Source organism: Bombus affinis, unplaced genomic scaffold (assembly GCF_024516045.1).
Source record: "Bombus affinis isolate iyBomAffi1 unplaced genomic scaffold, iyBomAffi1.2 ctg00000757.1, whole genome shotgun sequence".
NCBI classification, from domain to species: Eukaryota; Metazoa; Arthropoda; class Insecta; order Hymenoptera; family Apidae; genus Bombus; species Bombus affinis.
In genome coordinates this window covers 1-21,741 of record NW_026109336.1, presented here as the reverse complement: position 1 = coordinate 21,741, position 21,741 = coordinate 1, and the positions used below count along the sequence as shown (strand labels likewise).

The window sequence follows — 21,741 nt, the reverse complement described above, 5'->3', positions numbered from 1 at the left end:
GTCCGAAATAAAAACTACGAGATAATTCTCGACGATAGTTTTTTAGATAGACTTTTAGATTTGACGATAATTAATATATAGAATAAAAAGTAGTGCGGAATATTGAAAATAATTTGATAATCGAAGGATACAAAAGGACAATTAAATATTTCGTTTATGACGAATCATCGAACTTGTGAAAAATTTAAAGATACAAAAATGCAGACAAATATTGAAAAATATGTGATATAACCAAAGTAGAGTATTATTTCCAATATTTATGATAATTTTGAGATTAAGATGATTTATGGTGTTCTGAAGATGAAACAAATCTCCGTTTACATTTAATTGTTGTATACGTATCTTTAAGAAATATGTGTTTGTGGATCAACTTGACCGAGAAATCTGCCAATTATGAGTTCACAAAAAGTGTGATTTTTCATGAACCATACGAAAAAGATTTTGTCGTGCGGGGTAAAAAAATAGAGCGCAACATATATGTACGCAAATACGTGCAGCAGAAGAAGTGGCGAATAATTGATAGGCAAACATTTTTTGCTCGGCCAGAGTGTTCTAACACGCGAATATATAGCCAGACTTGCAAGTGGTTTTCTAATTTTAAACATTAATGCCTTGGGTCCGACAATGTGTGATCACGATGCTGTTAACGTCGTTTTAAATTAACAACGTGCATCCATTTTCACGAGTAATTCGTATTGAATTATCGTCGAACCACTGTCTTTTCTTTGCATCGCGCTTTCGAGACAATATTCTTCTGTAAATTATCCATTAACGAGTTTCCTCAATATAATATGTGTGTTGCACGAAACATGTTAAAACTTGATTAACCCTATATCAAAAGAAAGACTGGCGATTATATTGGGAAAATTTGACAGAAATCTGAAAATGTTTACGAGCAAGGGATTACGAGCTTCATAAAAGGCACCGACGTATTTGAACAGTCGTTTTTCGTTATATTAGACATCATCCTTTGTTTCTTCAAACAGAAAATTCATATGCATGAAACTACCCCTCAAAACGATTGCGAGTAGATTTCATATTCATTTAAAATTTTTCAAATATTACAGTCTCATTACAATGCTAATAAAGTTTCGAAATGTTTTATACGACACACGTACAAGTGGTTTGATAATTCTCCGAACACTTTCATGAACCATCGTATTTTACCCGATACTACGTATAGTGTGCAAAGAAATACAGCGAATAATATTGCAATGTACGCGAATAATTTGATAGAAATTATATTCTGACTAGGTCCGATATTTCATGGCATTTAAAATACGGTCGAAAAAATTCGTGTAAATGTGGACCGTCGAGTTGATGGTCATATAAATTGTATTTCACGAATTGTAGTTCGTACACGAAGAGCGAAATTAAACTCAGCTGCTTATACGTGACAAGATTAATACGGATGGAAGGGAATTTTGATTAAAACTAAGGAAAAAATTCGACTGGAATAAGCTCGAATAAAGCCTTTGATTTATCAACCTATGATCATCGAAGCGAAGAAGCGTTTGCAACAAAAATGGAAAAACGAATATGTATAGAGAAACTAGCGCATGTATGGAAAGTAGAGCGAGGGAAGAAGTTTCTAGTTATTTTGTTCGATAAGAGTTTCGGCGAATCGGCGTGGCTTGCCGCTTGCGGCAAATTTCCAGTTTATTAGATGAACATGCAGAAATCTGCATGATAAGAAAACTCTGTTAATTTTAATTCACCTGGCGTAAGAAAACTACGGGAATAAAAAAACATTGTCTACTTCTTCGCAACTAATTTTTCAATTTATCTGAATCGGCAGCCACTCGCTTATTTATGAAAGGAATAATTCCATAACGCGAATTTTATTCACTTTGAATGCAGATTGACAAACATTCCACTAATTGTTCTAAAATTAAATTCGTAACAAAGTTCTCTATTTATATTTAAGTTTATCGAGAGAGCTAGTTGTTCCATCTAAAGAACTATGTTAATATTAAATACCAAAGTGGTTTCCAGAGGTAGGAGAAAATCAAAGGTAAAGGGAAATCAAGCAGGAAGATTGTATCAAGAAGTAATGTATTCCGTGACCGTCAGTTAAGCGTACAGTGGTTGCTTCTCGTGTCAACTAAGTTTGACATAGTACCTCAAGTTTCTTGGAAATGGTGTTGCTAACACTTACCGTTTCTCATTTGCATCAAACCAGGTAAAGGTGGGCCTTGGTAAACTGCTGAATAAATTTATTTTAGATTAACAAAATAAAAAGTGGCGAGTCATTACTGTCTCTCTCTCTCTCTCTCTCTCTCTCTTTTATTTTGAGTTTAGAAATGTTTAATAAATACTTACAGTCGATGGATTTGTTTGCTTTGAATCTCTTACGTAGATTGCCAAAAGAACAGTTAAATTTGATGGGAAAGTAATAATACCACATCAAACACGACTATTTATTCACATGGCACACGTCATACTAATTATTTGAGAAATTCTATTATAATAATTGTCTCCTCTAAATTGTTTTTTACGATGTTACTTGAACAACGTGCACGTGTTACTTCGACAATCTGGACTTTTACGACATTTCCAAATTTTTCAATGCCAGTTGTGGTTAACAGCTGGACGTTTTATTGCTAAGATTTTCCGCTGAGATTGCGTCGTGCAAAGTCCTTTAATACGCACAAGAAATACGAAAAGCGGCAGTAAATCGAGACTCACGGGAATCCATAAAAAGGATTCACAGAAACCTTACGATACCCTTGACGTTTCCAAATTTCGTAAGTTTACCGCGATCTTTGCGATTAAAAACGTATGTAGCTCCTTCTATTTATTGTACGAAGGGTAAGCTTGCTCCTCCTTTCTGTGTAGAAGAAACTGGAAAAAAAGAGAGTATCAGTCCCTCTTTGGACTTTGTCCCTTTAAATAAGATGCAAATAAACCCGAAATAAATTATTCCAGAGCTCTCTTATACAGTTGGATCTTATTACTAAAATTTTGTAAGTCACGCGAGACACAAATTGTTGCTGTTAAATTCTCATGACGAATAGTAAAGAGCTTGTTAAGAAAAAAAAGGGGCGGAGCCTCTTGTAGCTCTGGAATATTTAATTCTGTTCTTTTGTTTATCTTTAACTAATGTACGTGATTTATCCAGGATTTTAAAATGATTGGTAAATACTTTCTTACTATTCCTGGTATTCGGCTTCGAGCTGTTCGTTGGACGTTGAGTGAAATCACTCGAAGTCACGAAAGTCACTCGATTATCGAGTACCCTCAGCATCTAGCGAAAAGAGTAGAACGGTGAATACGCTGTAGACCTTGTCAAATAAACAGGGGCTTACGAAAGTATTGTATCTGAATACGTCTCATAAAAAAAATTTTATAAACATGTTGCGTGTATTATAAATTATTTTATCTGTTAAATTGCACATTTTCCTTAGCAGATTTAATTTTATAAAGTTACATACCGCTTGTCTCGCACCATTTTAATTTTCTTACCCTTATATCCACGTTCCAATTGATTATTCGATGCAGAGATAAACCTAGCGTCACGATTAATTAAAAGAATCATATTAAATCCATTCAGCCATTGTATCATGTCCATATTATCATAATTATCGTACTATATTTCTACTATATTTCTGTGATATCTGTTGAAATATTATCTTCCATTTTATCCTATATATTATCTTCATTTAATATCTACCCAAGTATAAATATACGCTGATTCATTAATATTACATCAAAGCACGGCTTCCTTGATGACGATCAAATATCAGCACACGTTCCTTGAAACATAATAACTTTATTAAAATCCAGCCAAGCGACTTCATCTTTTTGGGGAAGTTAGAAAGATTAGATTACTGGATGACGTGTAAAGATAATTTGAAGAAATAGCAATACGGTTGGAATTTCGAAATAGGAAGTAAAGGTCACTTTTTACGTCTTTTTTATCTGGGCCTGTAGTAAAATTTAAACAACACATATTATATCAGTTAGACTAGACTACGGATTTTTATATAAATTCATATTTTCGAGAATGCAATTAAGAGAGAAGAACCTCGGTAGAAAATTGTTTTACCTAACAAGTATTAGAGAAATCATAGTACTTTGAATATTTTAAGTATTTTTTATATTATTATATATATAACGTTCAATAATTGGATAGTTCCGGGATCGATTCTGAAGTCTGAAAATCGAGTTTTTTTTATTATGAAATAATTAAAAATACAAAAATAAACAACAATTAATATGCGTCTATAACAATAAATAACGATAATTATCAACACGGGAAATAACAAGTCTTTGGTAGAATGTTTATCTGAAAATCGAGAATCGATTTTCAACGTCCTCAGCTACCGATATTTCTTCTTCAGTCTTTAAATCTTAAATCTTCAGTCTTTAAAATCTTAAATAACTATTCTGTAACCTTGCCTGTCTCTAATGTAACTCTCTGTCCGTCCGTTTGGGAAAAACGTGCTTCTTCAAATGGTCGTCCGTAAAACAAAGGAAGATCGTTCTATCCGTGAAACACAGCCTGTCGTGCTACCCCTAAAACAGAAAGAATCTCTATCCTACATGAACTCTAGGGAGTTTACATCTCCCCTCCTCGTGTTCATAATTACATCGTTAATTATCTTCTCTATAAGGGATCAGCTTACTTGAGTGGAAGAAATTCCCATCAGATCTCCGATTACCGTTATCCACTTCATATATGAAGTTTGAAATCCTTCTTAGAATTTTGAGAGGTCCTTTCCTAATTTCTTCCAGCTTATTTCTATTCATTTTGTTTCCGTTGTGGGTGAAGACTATATCACTGTATTCTTCAAGTATTCTTCATATTCTCCATTATTCCCTTAGGGACGATTTCAATCATTTTTCCACACAGTAAATGATTTGGGACAAATCCCGTTACACTGTGTCTGGTGTTATTGTACTCTTCTACGCTTTCTTCTGCAATTTTTGTCCAGTTTCTCTTTTTTTTTTTCGAATTGATCTTACATCTGATGCTGTTTACTAATGTCTGATTTACCCTCTCGTTTAGTCCATTGGAGGATGGACAGTCAATCGAGGTGAAAATTAATTTAATTTTCTTCTTTCTCGCATACTCGAATTTCTTTGGATGTCATTACTGGGTATCGATCTGCACGGATAATTTTTATGGAATCAGTTTCTCCAATCTTCATATTGTCCCAAAATTCCCATTAGGTTATTTGTTGACTGTATACTTTCTCTTTCAATTTTATCTTGGATTTCGATAGGTAATCCAATGACAATCGGGTGCACCCTCACATCTTCAGGCATTCTTCTTTTTACTTCTTTTACTTCCAATATTAGTCGTCCTTCCTCTATTGCATATTCTATGAACGAACCTGAAAGGTATATAAAATTGTAAGCATATCGTATTACCGACCAACCTTTACTCTTAACCTTTGAGTGCTGAATACTCGCGGCCTATGCCGTCCGTACTTACGGCGCGTATCTAGCGCTGACGATCGCTATGGACGAAATAATTTTTCGGTAGATTGAACTCTGTTGATTGACTATTCAAAGCACAAATCGTTATAAGTTATAGCAATTCTTTTGCGCGATATTAAATGATTGAAGAAATTTTTTAATTATTTTTAATTATTTATTATAAACATTGAAATTTACAATTAACTAGAATTTGGGTAATAAACTAGAAAACTAAATTTAGTAAATAGAACACAAGTTAATAATTTAATTGTATGTGAAAATCTCAGTGCTTGAGAAAACTAACAAAACCATATGTAGAGTTTTCTTACAAGTGGTGATCACTTCAACAATAAGGAGACACTATTGGCATTTGTTTAATGCCGTAAGGAATGCATTTATATTTATTTCACACAAATGTAGTAGTATTACTTCTACGTAGGTGTTTGGAACAATTGAGAAACCCATACATGTGTCGTTAGTCCATGCCAGTCACTTACAGAAAACGAGTATATATATCCTTAGTCCTTACTGATAGCTTTCACCAGACACCTATATGGGCCCACAGCACTCAAAGGATTAAAAGTTTTGAGAAATGCTTCCTCCAATCTTCCCAGTTGTGTCCTTCAGCTTTCAGCAGATTCCTTTGGTACTGCTTTCTTTCTGCTGTTTTTCCTAGATACTTTCTTAAACCTTTGACTTTTTCCTCATTACCTTTTATTTTGTATCTTTTGCATTCCTCTTCATGCTCCGATATCCAGTCTGTGGCTTTTCGAGTTCCTTCAAATTGTTCTATATTGAAGTTTATTTCCTCTATTTCCCTCTTATCTCATTTTCGGAGAGTCTCTAGAAGTTTTACCATGTCAATTTCCGTCTTTGTTTTTCTTGTGCGAGTTATTTCTGGTTCCTCTAAGACAATGTCTCGAAATGCGAAGCTTGAATCCGTATTGATATACAATGTTGCTGTCTCGTCATCTATTGTGAGTTTAATATTTCTACATTGGCCTACCTTGGTTAGACTGTTTGCGACCTTCTTCACTATTGGTAAACTGAATAATTGTTGATGGTACTTTTCTTCTTGATATTCCGGGGGGAAAATACAGCATATTTCGTCTTCTGGTCTTCTGATAGATTCTATATCTTCTCTATCTTCTACTGTTTCGCGTTCTCGTTCATGACGACGCATAGGTTAACTTTCAGCAACATGGCGTAGGGAAAGTCGATTTATAAGGTTCAATAATTGGATAATTCAGGGATCGATTCTAAAGTCTGAAAATCGAGTTTTTTTATTATGAAGTAATTAAAAATACAAAAATAAACAATTAATATGCGTCTATAACAATAAATAACGAAAATTATCTACACGGGAAATAACAAGTCTTTGATACAATGTTTACCTGAAAATCGAGAATCGATTTTCAACGTCCTTAGCTACCAATATTTCTCCTTCCGTCTTTAAATCTTAAATCTTCGGTCTTTAAAATCTTAAATAACTATTCTGTAACCTTATCTGTCTCTAATGTAACTCTCTGTCCGTTCGTTTGGGAAGAACGTGTTTCTTCAAATGGCCGTCCGTAAAACAAAGGAAGATCGTTCTGTCCATGAAACACAGCCTGTCGTGCTACACGTAAAACGAAAAGAATCCCTATCCTACATGAACTCTAGGGAGTTTACATCACCCTCCTCGTGTTGATAATTACATCGCAAAATTCACGTGTGAGATGGAAAGTTCAATAAGGCGGTTATGTATATTAACCCGAAAGAAAGCTCATGGCTTTGCAACGCGTTACACGCAACACGGAATTTCCCTCGCTGAAATAATCCTATTACAAGGATACGATATTCCTTAAAAGATCTCGCAATGTAATTCTCCCTCTACAACTTTTTGTTAGGTTTGAAACACGAGAGTTTCGAGGCTCTGCAAAGTCTCGCGAATCTAGAAGTCGAGTTTCAACGTATTTTCGCTTCTTATTTTATAGCTGTTAATAATTATTATCTCACTCTGCACGTACATCAAACGAGTACTTATGTAAATCCAAAGGAAACGGAAACAACCGAGAATAGTGAGGATAATTCGAATACGTACCGATTAGTAAAGTGTTTCGCAAAGAAAAAAAAAAGGAAAATTGTATCGGAGAAATAGGGGAAAAACGGTGGCGTACATCAAGCAATCTTTATGGCTGTAATACATTTATTATTCATTTATGTTCATTTTCTATCGCGTAACAGACATTGAAATAACTGGCAGAACGAGCATATAAATCTTGTATCGCTCGACCTGGCTTCTCCCGATGGAAAAATATTCACCAGCCTGGGACCGTGCATCGCTAATTACTCCGTTCTACTTTTCGAACGCGTTTCCATCCATACAGAAAAGCAAGAAGGCAAACCCTATCGCACAGTCATGAAGAGATGCAAAAGCAAGAAACCAACCAACGACATGCCGATCGACATGGTGGAAGCAGTCCTACAGAGGCTATTCACCATGGGACACGGACCCTCCCATTACGAGGGCCGCGAAGAAGTAGGAGACATCAGCTTCAGCGTCGTCATCGGCGAAGGCGATGTCGTCGATGCCGCCGGAAGAATGAACACCAAGAAGGCTGCAGGAGTCGATGGAAGACTCGAAGACTCCTGGACTGCTGGAAGACGGCCAGAGTAATACTGCTAAGGAAGCCGGGAAAGGATCCCAGTCTCCTTAACGCGTACCGGCCGATAAGCATACTCCCAGCCATGAGCAAGATCTGGGAAAAATGCTTTAAGAAGATCATCGAGAGATGCATCGGAACGGACCAGTTCCATCGGAGGCAGTATGGGTTCAGAAAGAAGAATTAGCTTAGCGAATACCGATAAGAACAGGAAGAAGCTGAAACGGGCACAACGAACGGCCCTGTGCATAACAACGACGGCATACCGTACTGTCTCCCACGCGGCACTTTGCGTGTTGACCGGGAATCTCCCGATCTACATAAAGATAAAGATGCTCGGAGAGACTTACGAGAGGAACAAGATCCATAAGACCAAGATCGGCGCGGATGACGGCAACGAGCTGAAGGGGGAACTGGAGGCGCAAGGAAATTAATACCGAGTGCGCTGCTATTTACCAAAAAGAAGATGGACATCGATCATCACACCATGCAGCTGTTAACCGGGCATTGGAGTGTGGCGGCACTCGACAAGCCAAATACCACTCCAAATGCTTCCTCCAATCTTCCCAGTTGTGTACTTCAGCTTTCAGCAGATTCCTTTGGTACTGCTTTCTTTCTGCTGTTTTTCCTAGATACTTTCTTAAACCTTTGACTTTTTCCTCATTACCTTTTATTTTGTATCTTTTGCATTCCTCTTCATGCTCCGATATCCAGTCTGTGGCTTTTCGAGTTCCTTCAAATTGTTCTATATTGAAGTTTATTTCCTCTATTTCCCTCTTATCTCATTTTCGGAGAGTCTCTAGAAGTTTTACCATGTCAATTTCCGTCTTTGTTTTTCTTGTGCGAGTTATTTCTGGTTCCTCTAAGACAATGTCTCGAATTGCGAAGCTTGAATCCGTATTGATATACAATGTTGCTGTCTCGTCATCTATTGTGAGTTTAATATTTCTACATTGGCCTACCTTGGTTAGACTGTTTGCGACCTTCTTCACTATTGGTAAACTGAATAATTATTGATGGTACTTTTCTTCTTGATATTCCGGGGGGAAAATACAGCATATTTCGTCTTCTGGTCTTCTGATAGATTCTATATCTTCTCTATCTTCTACTGTTTCGCGTTCTCGTTCATGACGACGCGTAGGTTAACTTTCAGCAACATGGCGTAGGGAAAGTCGATTTATAAGGTTCAATAATTGGATAATTCAGGGATCGATTCTAAAGTCTGAAAATCGAGTTTTTTTATTATGAAGTAATTAAAAATACAAAAATAAACAATTAATATGCGTCTATAACAATAAATAACGATAATTATCTACATGGGAAATAACAAGTCTTTGATACAATGTTTACCTGAAAATCGAGAATCGATTTTCAACGTCCTTAGCTACCAATATTTCTCCTTCAGTCTTTAAAATCTTAAATAACTATTCTGTAACCTTATCTGTCTCTAATGTAACTCTCTGTCCGTTCGTTTGGGAAGAACGTGTTTCTTCAAATGGCCGTCCGTAAAACAAAGGAAGATCGTTCTGTCCATGAAACACAGCCTGTCGTGCTACCCGTAAAACGAAAAGAATCCCTATCCTACCTGAACTCTAGGGAGTTTACATATATATGTATGTATATTTTGCGCAATTTTGCATTTTTAAATTTCCTCTAAATGCGCGAAAGTTCATAGTTCATGTACGTAGGAGGATGATGACGTTGTTCAGTTACAGATATGTTGAACATTTTATCGAAATTGGTTGATCAATGGAATCAAGTAACAGACATCGAAAGATCTTTGCTATTTTCTTCTTCTTTCGACTAATTGCAATTTCTTCGAAATCTTTTTACACTTGGTCTATTAAATTAATCCTTCCAAATTGTCAAAAAAGAAGAAAAATAATCATGTCATGTTACAGTGCTAATGAAATGAAATTTCAAAATGTTTCATGTAGCGCGTACAATATGGACATACAAGTTTCCTATTGAAAATGTCAAAATACTTATGAAAACTTTATATCACGTACGCTGTCCCGCTTATCGTGGCCAATTTAATTAATACGAAGCAAAGGATCGTAAGATCATCTTGAATCAGAAGACACACGGAAATTGGCAAGCGTAGACGGAAATTCGGGACGATAAGTCGAGACGAGAGCAAGGAAATTGAAGTAGAGCTGAGGCAGATACCAGTTGTGTGGAATAGAAAGGATTCCAAAATGGTAGATAATGATACGAGGAAAGCCGGGTTACTCAATTATCCCGATTAATCGACTGTAATGTCTTCGAGGATGTCGCTAATTAATTATCAAAGTCCACGAAAGCTTAACTCGACGAGGATAAACAAATGTTTCATATGGTCGACCAGAGATAATTAATTTTCCTTAATCACGTTCGTCGAGCCAGCAGAAATTGGTTGGTTGAGTCTAGCGGAAGACAACTTGGATCTCTTCGTCGCGCCGCAGGAAAATCTGTGATCTTCTCTCCACGTTTTTCTTTTTGTCCCTTTTATGTTCGATGGCGGATCAATATTTCCCAAGTGACGGATTACAGGCCAGGCGTACCAGGAACTGCTAGACGAAGGTACGAGCTGCTTGGAAGCTGCATTAGCTTGGTAGCTTGTGGAATAATCCGCTTGAAAAGGAGCTATTCCGCGTGGAAGCTCCGGACGCACAAAACGCTGAGGAAACGGCAACCCCCTTATGAATTATTCCATCCCTTTTCTTGTATTTGAGAATTAAAGCACCAGTCCGTAGCCTGGTAGCTCTTGACCATAAGTTGAGTTCTATCAAATGTTCCATATTCTTCGACCGACTACAATTTCGGACAGAAATAAACGAACAGATAGTGGAAATAGGTATCGCTGAAACATCGTTGAATTAGGCCGCAATGGTTAGCTGGAGTTTTCGAAATTATTGAGATTTTAGTGCCGAAGCACTTTTTGATCGACGCTTATTTTACATAATTTCATCAGTTTTGTCTATTTTTTGTTTTGTGGGATTAATCGATCTAATGAATAAGCGACTAGAAAATACGGCTTGTTTACACAAAAGAGTAGACGTGTAATTACAATAATTAGGTAAATAATCTATTGCACTGCAAGGATATATAATAAATAAAATTTAACACATTGTTGACCGGAAATTTTACTGAGAATTTATCTCATGTCATCGGTTATTATTTCGTAATTGGATGTGAAAGTAAAACAATATAAATAAACTTTAATAAATTTTATATATTTTTATTTCAACTTTTAATATTTCTTTTTCGTATGATAAACAGTGTAACAATCATCTGCGTGTAATGGTGCACAATTTGGCCATGAAAACACGAGTTAACTCGTGACCGGTCAAAGATGTGTTAAGTATGTACGACAATACCGTAATTCAATTAAACTTCATTAAGCGTACGTGTCTGACTTGAACGTATCTCATCTACTTCCGTTTCGACGAAAGCAAAGAGCTTCATATCGCAACAAACTGTTATATGAAACGAATTGAAAGTCTGATTTCGTTTGAAGGCAAAGGAACATTCTATCTGCTGTGTATGTATCGAGTTAACTTTAATGATCCAAAACCAGAGTTTCCGGGAGGAATCTCGTATCGTATGCAAATGTGACCACAGTTGTTACAAACGTGAACTAACAAGCGCATTGTAACGTTAAACTGGTTGCATAATGCAGGCAACTGATATCCGATACGAACATTAAGCAATAGGTGGTTTAATTTTCTAATAAACAATGTGGGAAATTTAAACAAATTGGTTTTGTGTTTCTGGCCAGCGAAATTGCTCTGACTGACTGAAATTTCGCATCGAAATCGCAGAATGGAGATGTTCATGTTTCTTCGAATGGTGGTCAGGTGTCTGATATTTGGATAGGTGCACGGAAGAAAAATAGCGTGAGATCTCGAGTATCGATCGAACGTGGAATTCATGACGACGACGTGGAAAGTCTTTGGAGAAGAATAAGAAACACATTGGCCATGATGGCACCAGAAAGATGGAAGTAGAAGTCTGGTGAAGAATCGGTCACGTCTAGGAGAAATGGCGCGCGTGAATTGACCGCGCAAAGTGCCCGTTAAAAATGAGAAACTGTGTCCCGATCCTCAAAACGAGCAACCAGACGCGAAGGCTAATTACCGTGGCACGAAGCGAATAAGATTAATATTGGGTCAACACTGAGGATAACTATGGAGTTTCAAAGAAAACAATTTCGCGAATTTACCTCGTCGAAAACAACTTATCGCGAATCTAGATTAAAATTACAATTACGAAAGGGCGAGAAAGACGGACATTTAATCGATATTAATTAGCGTAAGAAAATTAAACAAGTTGTGAAATTAATAATACGCCCTGAAACACCCGTAAAATCTAAATCGAATATTGAAATTAAATAAAAACAAATTTAATAGTAAAATTAATAAGATTTTTATCATAACATTTTATCTCTACATATTTTTACATACGTTTCAAAGGAAATAATAATTCAATACTTTCTATACGATTGCCCTGACTTTTGACCAACTTCTAAAGACCCGCCTTTCCTTTTGACATATTTTCGTGGAGTAATTAATCGTGAGACGAAGACCTCTGATCCTGCTCTCGATCGATAACCTTTCCACTAAGCAGAAGAATCAAGGTTCATCTCCGTGATATTTCATTCCCTCTGCTCTCTGCCTGGCGCGTCAGCTGCTTTCGTCGGTTTCCAACGGAACCGTATAATTTTTCTGTGGACCAGTCGCGCCATCCAAAAGAACGAGCATTACGTAGTAGAGGCTCATCGAGAAATTCTCTTCGTAGATAGGGGAGAAAGTCTTTTATCGTATGTTATACGAAACTTGTTGAGTAATTAATTAATGAGGTAATGAGATGTAATGAAACACTATTATCATGATTCGATAACTAATCGTATACTTCGAGCATGTTTATGAAGCGTATGCTTGCAATAAATATTTTCAAACTTCTACGTACATTTACAAATTCTTTTAACATTTCACCGATACAATCGGTGTAAATGTGTTTCATTGTGGTTTCAACGAAATTTCAAAATGTGTAGATTGTTTCCTGTCGTTGATAAAGATAATTCAAAATAATTGTACGTACGAAACATGCGTTTCTGGTGGTATCGTACCACGAAATGCAAATCGATCCTATATAGAGACGTATAAAGCACTATGCTAATTGCACTAAATCCTACACACGGTGCAAAGGACAGATCAGCAGCTGTGTCAAAGCGATATGGCTAAGAGATATTTGTTACATGATCGATAAATACCTCGTTAATGAGAAAATCAAATACGACGGTCAACTGGTCGCTTTTCATATCAATAATTGCCATTTCCAGAAGATCTAGTTAGTAACAGAAAATAATAGGACGAAAGCACTAAAACGGCGAAACGTCAATTCTAGTAACAAGAACGTGACAGGAAATTTCAATGACCAGTCGATCAAAATCGAGTTTGTCGTCTGAAACGCGTTCCCTCTTTGATATTTACCTTTATCCTTATCGGCGAGGATAAATGAAATTTCTTTTTTATCGAATCTTAAATACATTAGCGATACATTCTTTTTAATTACCACGAGCTTGTTTCCGAATTCAGTTACTCGAATGACAATCAATGGATTAAAGCTCTTTGCCGGTTGCCGACAACATTATAACGCAATTCCCTCGATAAAGTAGCTGTCATTCAGCCGCTTGTACCTCGTAGACGATGAATCGACAGAATTTAACGCCTTTGCCGAGACAGTAATGTAATTCGTTAGTTTAGTAACTCTATTCTTTCGCGGACGTGAAATTATTTACCTGAAATATGAAATTACTAATTGGGAAGAAGATAGATGTAGAAGGAAGGTTCTGTATTGACAAATTAAAGCACCCCTAAGATAAACCCAAGTAAAAGAGAGGGAGAGACAGACAGACAGGGAGATAAGTAAGAGAAATCTAACCCAAACCTAACTCTTATAAATGTTTCTTCTCCACCCATATTTAATTATTGTTTGAAACGCTTCAATTTTGTAAAATGAAATACTCGTAATAAATAATTCTTATCCTCCGGCATTTTTAATTTCTGTTTGATACATTTGAACGTATTTAAATAAAATATTCATTACGGTACATGACTCTTATATTTCAATATCTTTAATTTGTGTTCGATACATTTCAATTTCCTTATTTACACAATATTCATTATAATACATAATCCCGGTAAATGTTTTTGCGATTATATCGTAAAAGAAGTATATTTAATAAGATCGTGAAGTTGTAGATCTCATGATAACCGTGTTTACAGCAGCGTTAATTTTTATTCAACAACAAATAAAGATATAGGTCGTTCATTATTAAAACAGATTTTTTCTTTTCGTCTACGTATTTTTTCCTCGTTTTCCTGCTTCCGTCGGTAAACAGACGAATGTTCGACGATGTTATGAAAAAGTATGATATGCTCAGGGAAAATAAAACACACGCGCGTTATTTTGAAATGAATATCACGAACGTGTTAGTGCACGTCGGTGATTCCAGTAGTTGATATCAGCTGGATTTATTACCAGAAAATGACGTTGGAAATCTCGGCGTTGCAATGATTAAAAAGAATTGTCTCAACGAGATTTTTTCTGTCGAAAAATAAACCTTTGCCAATGGTTAGCTTTTCCCCGCTTTTGACTGTATACAGCCATCAACGAGAAAATCTCGAAGTAGTGCGAGTTAAGGGATGAACTGAAATTAAAAATTTTCAGTGGGATTGAAAATTTGATTAAATTGAAAACAAGGTAAAAAGTTTTCGCTATATCAGGGCTATCATACCGCGAATGGTAGTACAGACGTGCTGCAATTCCGTCTCTCCCTTCGTATACCTTTTTTTATTACTGATCTTTAGCATCGTTAGGCTATTTTTTATTGATTGAACTACTCTCTTTGGTGTTCCTGTTTCTTTATCAGTAAAACTTCAGTTTAGTGCTCTCATCCAGTCTTTTCTTCTACCTTTTTTTTCGTATTTTATTCGGTGATATTCTTGATCTATTCTTATTCTTCGAATTTCGTGTCAGTTTTGTTTTTTATTGCTTTGTTTGTTATTTTTTTTTTTTTTTTTTTTTTGGTATTTTATTAGAACTTCTCTTAATGCCTTTAACATTTTTTTAGTCCCAGCATATTCCTTTTTCGACATTCTTCGTTTAGATTGCGAAACTATGTTTTAGCGTCAATTTCTTTTCTCCGGAGTGTCTCCCTTTTGCTTGATAGAATCTGCATCTCTGATAGCGAAAATCGTTCTACTTTCCAAAGAAGGTCCCGATAGTCTGTTTATTTTACCAATCTTGGATAGACACTGTCTGTGAAAGTAGGTGAAACTACTAAGAATCCCCCGGAAAGTTTCGCAGTGATCAAGTGGTCGACAATTTTGGTGAAAGTAACCACTAAATAACCAGGAAATGGACGTCGTTCACAGAAGGTGATTTGTCAAGGAAATAATTGCAAGTTTACACGGCAGCGTCTACAGAGAGACTGATTAGAGAGACAGATTATTCTCCGTCATCGATGTAGCTAGTGGACACTGTCCAAGAAAACAGTTGGAGCTGGAAGTGCACCCACGAGGCATTGAGCCATGGAAAGATTTTAGTGAGGATGAGCGGTAACTGAAGTTGCTGATCGATGGAGTGAACATTGCCCAGGGCAGAGATTCGAGTAAGGGTTAGTTATTACAAGTTACTAGAGAGAATAGCTTCGGACATTTTAGCTGATTTACAGAGAAAAATCTGACAGATTCGAAATTTGCATTCGATCCCAATAACAAAACTTGGATGAAACTCGAGGGTGCACTTTGTGGGCTTGAAGAACAGTCACATTTATAATTGCACATCCTTGTTAGTCGCGATAACTGGAGTTCAAGGGATGAAACCACCTTCCAGAATACGACACGAGAGGAGAACATTCTATTAACAAAACTTGAGTGCTACTTAATACGTTGGAAGTCAACATACAATTTTCTAAAGTGTACAAAGAATCATGGTCACAAATTTTATTCATAAATGAATTCGATGGTCCATTCCAAAAGTAAAATAATAATTTTTTATTAGAAAGAATAATGGAACAGTCCGTTCATCGTTCGACCCGCCTGTGTACATTTGAGAAGCAGAGTTTTCCATAAAAATGCGGCAATCGAGGGATGCGCGATCATAGCCAAATAGATTTGAAATTGATATGGAAACGGAAGGTTTCCGTTGCAAATCATGTTAGCTCAATACGTTTATCAGCTGATTGACAAATTCTGTGATCACTATCCGTAGAAATTTTCGCTCGTTCTAATAATCGTCGAAGATATAATTCTAATATAGTATCGTGGGCAAAAGGCCCAAGATATCGGCCGAACCGTATACAAAGTGGCGAGAGCCGTGGCGCCGTCGAGTACATCAATGTGTCGTCTGTCCTTTCGAGTGGACAGTTTTGTGGAAAGAGCCTGCGTGACCCTGGCCACGGGGTTTCGGGACACGTGTTCGATGGGACGAGAAAAGACAAAGAGACGCTAAGGGTAGAGTTAGTTGAGACGCCAGCGAGAACGAATGCAAAAGGCGTACAGTATGAGTTGAGAAGCGAGAGCGTGCGAGTGCAGATGCCGAAGACGAGAGTTGTAGAGTTGCTAGCGTTGTAGAGAGATCGAGTTGTTAGAGTTATAGAGTTGCGAGAGTGATTTGAGCGGAATAAGACTTTTGTGTTTTAGTTCAAGTTGAACATTTATCGTTCTCTGTCCAATTAATCTCTGTTATTTTCATTTATCTTAATAAATAGTATTAGGAGAATTTTACAAATCTAAATTATCCTAGTCTTATCCTTTTTTTCCGATACTACACTAATTTGATTCCAATCTCGCGAATATTGCAATTTGGGAAGCTAATGAAAGGGGAAAGCCTATAAAAGCGTGTCGCGATATCGACGCGACAGGTGCTTGCCAATTTCAATGGTGTATTTGCTCGGTTTGGTTCTATATGTTCTCTCAATTTCGTTATGACATCGTGCAGAAATCAATTCCTAACGATCACCCTTTATATTCACGCGGAAATTTTAATCGCATCCAAATGTTTTTTGCGCTTTAGAACTAAATTAAGATTATCCACGAACCTTTAAGAACTTTTTCGACTTCTTCGGCAGTTCGCAACTTTCACGAATTACTTTCGTAGGACGCTGAACTTCAACATCAGCACGGCACTTGTTCCTTTCCGTTCGGTTCATTTGTACACGAACTAATGAACGGAAATTTCGATTTGAAAGTTCAAATTCTGTACCTAATTGAAAAAGTTATATTCTGGAGATTGTCACAAAGTGGATAAAGTTTCTCGTTAACTTCGTACCTCAAGATATCCGTCGTGATGAGTTTTCGCGTTACCAGAAGGAAGAATGCGAAGTGGAACACTTCTGTAGCTAAAGAGTTAGAGAAATGGTCGCAATAGATTTGTCAAACCCTGATTCTTCTCCTTAGATATAATCAAACCACAAAATCATAGAAAAATTATTGAATTCACGCCATTTATTTTTTTTAATTTTTTACTTGGGAAAGTACTTTGTTATCAAAGATGGCTATAACGTGTCTGAAAGGTATAAGCAAATTGCAGGTCGATTATCGCGAAGATATAGTCAGTTATTTATCTCGTTGATTGCATAACACAATTTTTAAAACATTTGACTGTAACAAGAGACGAAGACAATAGGATGATCAAACGTACAAATGAAATAAACTAATTTGACAGTATTTTTATGTTACTTGGATCGAACTATGCGTAGTATAATAATTTTATTCATAAACTTACATTCAGAAGAAATATATTTTAGTCTATCTCTGTTCACAATGCCTCGCATATGTTTGCTATGTTAAGAAAAAAGTTGTATTATCAAATGATGACACTATGCATTTAAGGATTAATAATTTATACCCAAAAGATTACCTCGTGTACTAAGTGGTTTCGCATGTTCTTCTACTTCCAGGAAGCGGTATTTACATTTTAGAAAACCCTTTAGCCACGCGAACTTTGCCTTAGAGTCCCGCTTTGTGAAGCTTCGCGCGAACATTCCATAAATTATAGACCAAAGAAAACAGCCTGCCTTGAAAAACTACGAAACCAGCGCCATTATGTTTCTATAGTGTATCGTGCATTTACTCGCCTCAAATAGCTTGAATGTATCGTAGTATTTTATCTACGAGCCTATTACCAACGTATTACGAACGTGTATTGAGAATATCTCTTTCATATCAGAAAATTTTCAGCTTTTACACACCAAGGAAACGATCCACCGATGCAATTTCTGTGACACAGGGACGATCGTTAGGGAGAAGTTAAACGATCCCATAGCTCATAAAAGAATATAACAGAGAATATGGTCGATAAATATACGTAAAGTGAATTTCGGATCGGATCTTCCCTGTAATGGTTACCTCTTAACAGTCCCCCATTTCCTTCGACGCGGCGATGTATCGTTCATCTTCTTCGTTAGGACGACGTCTCGCGACACTGTGCGTGGTTCTACAAATCATTATAATTCGACACAACATTTGCGAACTTGCGTGAATATTCCATTCAAAACGCTTTAAAGTTTAATCGAAGCTGAGACATTAATTAAAGTTACACAAGCTGTGGAATATCTCCGCATCGCAAACGTGGAAATAGTATGTTCATCTATCGATACTTAATGCTAGTTCATCCGTAAACACGACATCGACAATACATCAGGAACTTTTTTCTAAAAGAGCACGCTTCAAACTCACAAGTTCCGACTAGTAAATAATTAATGGAACCTAAACCATAGCTTGGACTTTCCGAATACCAATTTCTGGTTATCCCGAAATTAATGGGCCACCATTCGGTTTCCATTGCAATATCATCTGCAGTACAGAACGCTATGAATGTATTGGAACTTCTATATAGGTATTGGTTTCTACATACATATGTATATTATTGATTAAAATGTTCCCATACGCTGGTGCGTAAGAACACTCTTGAAGATATTTCATTTGTGGTTTATCTTAATATAGTTATTACCATTATACATACACGTTGCGTCGATACGATTATCTTATTTGAAATTATACATCTTTTTTCGTTAGAAATGTCTTCCCTTCATATTAAATATAAAAATATTTATTCCAACGCATTGTCCATTGTCTTGTTAAAACGAATAAAAACAGAAACGTAACAATTGTATGAGCAGGAATCAACGTCATTATTTAACTCGTAGAATATACTTGAAATTAATCGATATATTTTAATACCGTTGTTATCACTCGGATTAGCTCGTTCTAAGAAATAAGCTAGCTCGTTCTAAGGTATTTGTCCATTAGTTTCTGGAAAGTGTTCTAATGTTTGTACACAGAGAACCTCCAAAATAAGCACATCTCTCATATTCGACCAAAGTTTTTACTATTCTAAAACAGAATTACAGTGGAGTATGTTAGTATGAATATAATTGGTTTTAGAGCGTGATTCAGGTATTCGTTCCAGATCGGCTAAAAAACAAATTTATCATTCAATACACATAAGATTGAAATACTATCGAGTTAGTTTATTAATTTTTCTGTATCGTATATCCGTGTATAATATCAAACTGGGCAAATTTCCTATAACAGGTACAGAGAATCCAACACTCGTGAAAACGATAAATCAATATCGTAATATCAGCTGCTTTTATTGTGTATTGATTCTATACATGAAACCAGATTATCGCCTTTAAGAATAAAAGAATAAAATCGCGTTTTTCGCACGACTGGTCGAATTTGAACGTGAATGAATTTGCGTGGCCCATTAGAATAGATCGTTGAAACGTAGTTATACATACATCGTCCATTTTTCGGCCCATACTTCATCGGCAATCGGTTTCAGTCCGTTGATCGTGGCACACCATAGAATATGTATATGACAGACGTATTTTTACAACGTTAAATCTGCGCATCGCAATCGCCATTTCGCTCGTCGCGAGTACGACCAGGATTGTCGTTATTAAAAAATTACATTTAGTCGCGTCCCCGCTGCGTTATATTTACAACATGACACCTGTTACTCTCTGTCGCAACGAATTCACGGCATTTCAGTCCGAAGCAATTTCGAATAATCACTTTCAGCGACAAGGCGGATAATATTCGCATAACGTCATTAATATCAATTATTGCAAATACTACTGCAACTATGAATGCAATGACAATCCTTTTAATTCCGTGTGCGAGCTATAGTAGTAGGGCGATTTCTAAATGCCTGTCGATATTTGCCAAATTTTGTATATTTTACTTATGCAAAGAATAGTATAATGATAATAGTATAGTTTATAAAATTATGTATCGCTTGCATACCGGAACAAGATGATTTTACTAGTGCATTATCGGAGGGAGTTACATTTTTAATAATTATAATATTTCTAATAGTCTATGTGATTGGATTATGTCAAACTTGACACATTTCCGTGGCATTCTGTTTTCCGTAAATTTACTTCAACTGATAGAGTCTGACACAAGGTATACTCCTTCTATCACGATCATTTCTCTTTGCGATCGAGAAATTCCAAAACCGCAATTCAATTTCACCCTACCATATTCCGAATGTCGAGGGCATGGTACTGGTGCCATTAACGGGTCTGAAACTAGCAGATTGAATGTTTCGATCGCAAGTATGAGAGTTATTTTTCAATTGCTCTAAGAGAACGTAATACGATAGTTCTCCTTTCATCTGGGATTGTAGACGATTAAAAAAACACTTTGAGGACTACATCTTTAACACGATACTTGTAACAAGATGATGAGGAAAAGTGGGCGACATTTATAGTGTATCATTCAACAGGTCAAAATATTCATACACAAAAAGATTTACAGCTTATTTTTCAATTCATAAACAATTTAATTTTGCGGTAAAAATTTATGAATTACGGCTTTTTCTCTTTATTTTACTCCAACTTTACGTCCCTTGTTCCTGAGAAAATAAACGACGATAGAATTTCCATTGTTATATATTTAATTTCTATTTGACTCAAAATGAGAAACGCGAGATGTGAATAGAATGAAGAGAAAGTTTCATCAGCTGATTCATCGATCTATGCAGCTATCGGTGAATTTAAAATGATTTTCGAATAACTATCCTGGATAAATATTTATTTCGAAAATAATTCGTTAACCAACTATGTATATTAAAAAATAAGCCTCGAATAATATTTTTCTATATAAGCGTTTTTTTCATTACCTTCACGTTTGACATGTAATATATAAAATCCTATAAATATCGTCCACAGCTTTAACACCCTGTATATCCTTTTATACCATGGCCAGGGTTGCTTTACGTTTCACTGACTGTTTGAAAACTAAGTTGGACTCTTTTAACGCATGGCACGAAACTCGTCACACGTTGTATTCGCTTCAAACTCGTTCACGAAGTTCAGGCGTAAATCTAGTCTGATTCATGGGACATAGAACATCGCGCTGAAGCTGCAGAGATCTTCGTAAAATTCGACAAACAGGGAATCGAAAGGAGTATATTACCAGTCACGAAATCACGAAAGCGTGATGAAATCGTTGGAAATGTTTGTGAAATAACGAGGTTTCAGCGCTTCTGCGACGTGGATAAATTAAACTCAGATGGTGCAATTTCTTTCGAACGCAGTCGATTTCGTTCCATTTCTCTTATTTATCAACTCCGTGAAATATCACTTCGACACCACTTTTAGTTTAACTTC

The 21,741-nt window shown here is 36.2% G+C and overlaps 1 long non-coding RNA gene across 5 annotated transcripts; it reads right to left on the bottom strand.

Moving 5' to 3' along the window:
- Nucleotides 1-4,784: 4,784 nt before the first annotated feature.
- LOC126928260 (uncharacterized) lies at nt 4,785-10,201 on the bottom strand. Of its 5 annotated transcripts, none has more exons than XR_007716480.1 (5): nt 9,420-10,198; nt 9,032-9,291; nt 6,136-6,356; nt 5,000-5,339; nt 4,785-4,920 (listed from the first exon to the last, which is right to left on the bottom strand). It is a non-coding gene; the product is annotated as an uncharacterized LOC126928260 (long non-coding RNA). The 5 variants fall into 5 exon arrangements; XR_007716481.1 differs by lacking the exons at nt 9,032-9,291; nt 9,420-10,198 and adding exons at nt 6,431-6,690; nt 6,819-7,202; XR_007716479.1 differs by lacking the exon at nt 9,032-9,291 and having other exon boundaries at nt 6,136-6,690; nt 9,420-10,201.
- Between the last annotated feature and the right edge of the window lie 11,540 nt (nt 10,202-21,741).